The following is a 5,421-nucleotide window of genomic DNA, read 5'->3' on the forward strand; positions in this document are numbered from 1 at the left end:
TACTGCAGCCCTATTGCCCTATCTCGGTGCTTTTACTAATCCCACAACTGTATATTTTTCCTCTACAACATTTTACCGTGGGATACGATGTGTACGTGTGTACGTGTGTGTGTGTGTGTGTGAGAGAGAGAGAGAGAGAGAGAGAGTAATCTTGAAGTGCAGCAGAAAATAAAATAAAATATCGTCTTAAATGGATATAATCAAAGGTTACTTCGCTATAAACAGCACTGACTAATAGCCTACTTCTGAAACATCTCTCTCTCTCTCTCTCTCTCTCTCTCTCTCTCTCTCTCTCTCTCTCTCTCTCTCTCACACACACACACACACACACACACACACATATACACATTTCACCTTCCATGCCATTACGCTATACTCTGTCTACTTGTAGCCTGCAGGTGGACCTCGCCACACTACAAGTTTAATTTTTATGCTCTATAGCACACTCACGCCGCGTATTACAGACTTGCTTTCTTCATCATTGGATAGTAGAAAGACAGCAGATTATGACTGTCTAAAAACAACTCGTATTTACTAAAAGAAACAAAATAAATAGTGCGAGTTGAGGTCAGAAATGGGGTTATTAATGTTTATATAATTTTTCTTCCATGACAATTTTTGCATACCATTATTAAACTACTGTAAAAACAAAGTGTCAACTAATAAATAAAATTATCCTGAAGACGGTGGTGTCAACAGATTACCGACACGTTAGACATGAAGGGAGGCAGGCTAGCTATTATACCCAGTTTTTTTTTTTTTTTTTTTTTTTTTACAGCAAAGGAGACAGCTCAAGGGCACAAAAAGTAAACATTAATAAAAAAAAAAAGCCCGCTACTCGCTGCTCCTAAAAAGAATCCAAAGAGGTGGCCGAAAGATAAGTCAGTTTCGGGAGGAGAGGTGTCCTGATACCCTCCTCTTGAAAGAGTTCAAGTCGTAGGCAGGAGGAAATACAGATGAAGGAAGATTGTTCCAGAGTTTAACAGCGTGAGGGATGAAAGAGTGAAGATGCTGGTTAACTCTTGCATAAGGGGTTTGGACAGTATAAGGATGAGCATGAGTAGAAAGTCGAGTGCAGCGGGACCGCGGGAGCAAGTTCAAAAGAGCAGGCAGCATGAAAATATCGATAGAAGATAGAAAGAGAGGCAACATGGCGGCGGAATTTAAGAGGTAGAAAATTTTCAGTAAGAGGAGGAGAGCTGATGAGACGAAGAGCCTTTGCCTCCACTCTGTCCAGAAGAGCTGTGTGTGTGGAGCCCCCCCACACCTGAGATGCATACTCCATACGAGGGCGGACAAGGCCCTGTACATGGACAGCAACTGTGCAGGGAGAAGATCTGGCGGAGACGGTACAGAACGCCCAGCCTCGAGGAAGCTGATTTAGTAAGAGATGAGATATGAAGTTTCCAGTTGAGATTTTGAGTTAAGGATAGACCGAGGATGTTTAGTGTTGAGGAAGGTGATAGCTGGGTGTTGTCAAAGAATAGGGATAGTTGTTTGTAAGATTGTGTCAGTGGAGAGGTGGAGAAACTGTGTTTTAGAGGCGTTGAAGGACACCAGGTTCTTCTTGCCCCAATCGGAAATAATAGTAAGGTCTGAGGCTAAGCGTTCTGCAGCCTCCAGCCTTGAGTCGTTAAGTTCCTGAAGGGTGGGTCTTCTATTAAAAGAAGTTGAATAATGCAGAGTGGAATCATCGGCGTAGGAATGGATAGGACAGTTCGTTTTGGAAAGAAGATCATCAATGAACAACAGAAAAAGAGTGGGAGATAGGACAGAACCCTGTGGGACACCACTGTTAATAGATTTAGGGGACGAACAGTGACCGTCTACCACGGCAGAAATAGAACGGTCAGAAAGGACACTGGAGAGCAAGGTACAGAGAAGGATAGAAACCGTAGGAGGGTGGTTTAGAAAGCAAAGATTTGTGCCAGACCCTATCAAAAGCTTTTGATATGTCAGCGCAATAGCAAAAGTTTCACCGAAACGGCTAAGAGAGGATGACCAAGAGTCAGTTAAGAAGGCTAGGAGATCACCAGTAGAACGCCCCTTGCGGAACCCATACTGGCGATCAGATAGAAGGTCAGAAGGATAAAGGTGCTTTTGAATCTTACGGTTAAGGATTGATTCAAAAGCTTTAGATAGACAAGAAAGTAGAGCAATAGGACGGTAGTTAGAGGGATTGGAGCGGTCACCCTTCTTAGGTACAGGCTGTGTGAAGGCATACTTCCAGCAAGAAGGAAAGGTAGATGTTGACAGGCAGAGGCGAAAGAGTTTGACCAGGCAGGGTGACAGCACGGAGGCACAGTTTTTAAGGACAATAGGAGGCACTCCATCAGGTCCATAAGCCTTCTGAGGATTGAGGCCAGAGAGGGCATAGAAAACATCATTTTGAAGAATCTTTATAACAGGCATAAAGGAGTCAGAGGGGGATGAGTGGGAGGAATATGCCCAGAATCGTCCAGAGTGGAGTTTTTAGAAAAGTTTGAGAGAAGAGTTCAGCCTTAGAGATAGATGAGACGGCAGTGTTGCCGTCAGGACTGAGGAGTGGAGGAAAGATGAAGAAGTGAAGTTGGAGGAGATGTTTTGGCTAGATGCCAGAAGTCACAGGAAGAGTTAGAGAAAGCAAGGTTTTGACATTTTCTATTAATGAAAGAATTTTGGTTAGTCGGAGAATAGATTTGGCACGATTTCGGGCAGAAATGTAAAGTTCATAATTAGCATTAGTTTGAAGGCTCTGGTATCTTTTGTGAGCTACCTCTCTATCATTGACAGCACGAGAACAAGCGTGATTAAACCAAGGCTTTTTAGCGTGAGGAGTAGAGAAGAACGAGGAATGTATGCCTCCATTCCAGAGACAATCACCTCTGTGATGCGCTGAGCACACACAGAGGGTCTCTATCCTGGAAGCAATAATCATTCCACGGGAAATCGGAAAAGTACATCCTCAGGTCGTCCCACCGAGCTGAAGCAAAATGCCAGAAGCATCGCCTCTTCGGTGGGTCCAGAGGATGTACAGGAGCGATAGGACAGGATGCAGAAATAAGATTGTGATCGGAGGAGCCCAACGGAGAGAACAGTTTGACAGAATAAGCAGAAGGGTTTGAGGTAAGGAAGAGGTCTAGAATGTTGGGCCGATCTCCAAGACGGTCAGGAATACGTGTAGGGTGCTGGACCAACTGCTCTAGGTCGTTGAGGATAGCAAAGTTGTAGGCTTGTTCACCAGGATGGTCAGTGAAAGAGGATGAAAGCCAAAGCTGGTGGTGAACATTGAAATCTCCTAGGATGGAGATTTCAGCGAAGGGAGAGTGGGTCAAGATGTACTCCATTTTAGAATTCAAATAGTCAAAGAATTTTACATAGTTGGTAGAGTTAGGTGAGAGATAAACAGCACAGATGTATTTAGTAATAGAATGACAGTGAAGTCTTAACCAGATGGTGGAAAATTCAGAAGAGTCAAGGTCGTGGGCACGAGAGCAAGTGATGTCGTTGCGCACGTAGGCGCAACATCCAGCTTTGGATTGAAATTTAGGATAGAGATAGTAGGAGGGAACAGAGTAGAGATTGCTGTCAGTAGCCTCAGAAACCTGTGTTTCGGTAAGGAAGAGAAGGTGAGGTTTAGAGGAGAGATGATGTTCCACAGAATGAAAATTAGAGCGAAGACCGCGAATGTTGCAGAAATTGAGAAGAAAGAGGTTCGAGGAGTTATCAAGACACCTCTCGGGTCGGCAGCCAGAAGGGGAGTCCTCCCTGGGGGAATTTGTGGTCCCCCCCCCAGGCGGGGACTCCGAGGCATTGCTTAATTGAGCCATTTTGAATTTTGAATTTTGGAAAAAGGTGTATATGTTATGTGAATGTAGTGTGGTGTGGATAAAGAGAGAATCTGTCTTTAGAGAGCATGCTGAACTACTCTCCGGTGTTGGTGAGACAATAGGGAAACGGTTAGTGAGGACATGGGAAGGGTCTTTGGAGGGCTTCAGCTCCCTTCTCACCTCCCATATATACCTCACCGGGAGTGGCTTGCGCCCATTCGGTAGGTGTCTTCCTACCTACTCCAGCCTCCAGCCAGTTGTAGGCGATGGACGAGTGTTTCGTGGCGTAAAGCACAGATAGCCTAATATTACAATGTGTTATTAATGTAAAAAAATTTGCTTACCTCCCTTCCTTTCTAACGCATCGATAATCTATTGGCACCATAGTCTTCAGGAGAATTTTCTTCATCAGATGACATTGCTCGTTTCTACAATAGCTTAATAGTTGTATGCAAAAATCAGCATGGAAGAAAAAATGATATAAACATTAATAACCCGTCTCTGAATTCAACTCGCATTATTTCTTTTTCTTTAAGTAAATATGAGTTGTTTTTAGCGAGTCATAATCTGCTGTCTTTCTGCTATCCAATGATGAAGAAAACAAGTATGTATTACGCGACGCGAGTGTGCTATAGACCATGGAAGTAATGTGTGCGTGTGTGTGTGTGTGTGTGTGTGTGAGAGAGAGAGAGAGAGAGAGAGAATAAAAATGTGTGTGTGTGTGTGTGTGTGTGTGTGTGTGTAAATGTGCATGTCTGTATGTCTGCATGTGTGTGTGTGTGTGTGTGTGTGACAAGTCTTCCCCACCAACAGGTATGGAGGTATTGTTTTCCCCGGTGCCTCGCTGGACTTCGGTGGATACAGGCGGCTGCTGGAGGGACTGAGGGCAGCGGGGGTGAAGGTGGGAGAGTTTGTTATTGTGCCAGACACCACCATCACTGAGGCCGAAGAGGAGGAGCTGCACACCCTCGCTAGGTCCTTGCTGGGGTGTTGGTTTGGAAGGTATGTGTGTGTGTGTGTGTGTGTGTGTGTGTGTGTGTGTGTGTGTGTGTTATATTTGGACCATTTGTTTCCTCACTGTTTGTTTGTTTGTTTCTAATGTACGTTTGTTTCCTACACTTGCTATCTTGTCTACTTTTTTTTGTCTATTTCTATTCTGTTCATCTTTTACGTTTGTTTGTTTTCCTTCTTGTCTTTTCTTCCTTTATTTGTCTTTTAATTCCTCAGTTTATTTCTCATCTTTATGGCGGTTTGATTTTTTGCTTCATTTTGTTTGTTTTCTCGCCTTCTATCTCCTCCTCCTCCTCCTCCTCCTCGTCATCATCATCATCATCATCATCCTTCTCCTTGCCCTTCTTCATCTCCACCCCTCCTCCTCCTCCTCCTCCTCGTCATCATCATCATCATCCTTCTTCTCCTTGCCCTTCTTCATCTCCACCCCTCCTCCTCCTCCTCCTCCTCGTCATCATCATCATCATCATCCTTCTTCTCCTTGCCCTTCTTCTTCTCCACCTCCTCCTCCTCCTCCTCCTCGTCATCATCATCATCATCATCCTTCTTCTCCTTGCCCTTCTTCATCTCCACCCCTCCTCCTCCTCCTCCTCCTCCTCGT

Source organism: Eriocheir sinensis, chromosome 11 (genome assembly GCF_024679095.1).
Source record: "Eriocheir sinensis breed Jianghai 21 chromosome 11, ASM2467909v1, whole genome shotgun sequence".
Classification (NCBI taxonomy): domain Eukaryota; kingdom Metazoa; phylum Arthropoda; class Malacostraca; order Decapoda; family Varunidae; genus Eriocheir; species Eriocheir sinensis.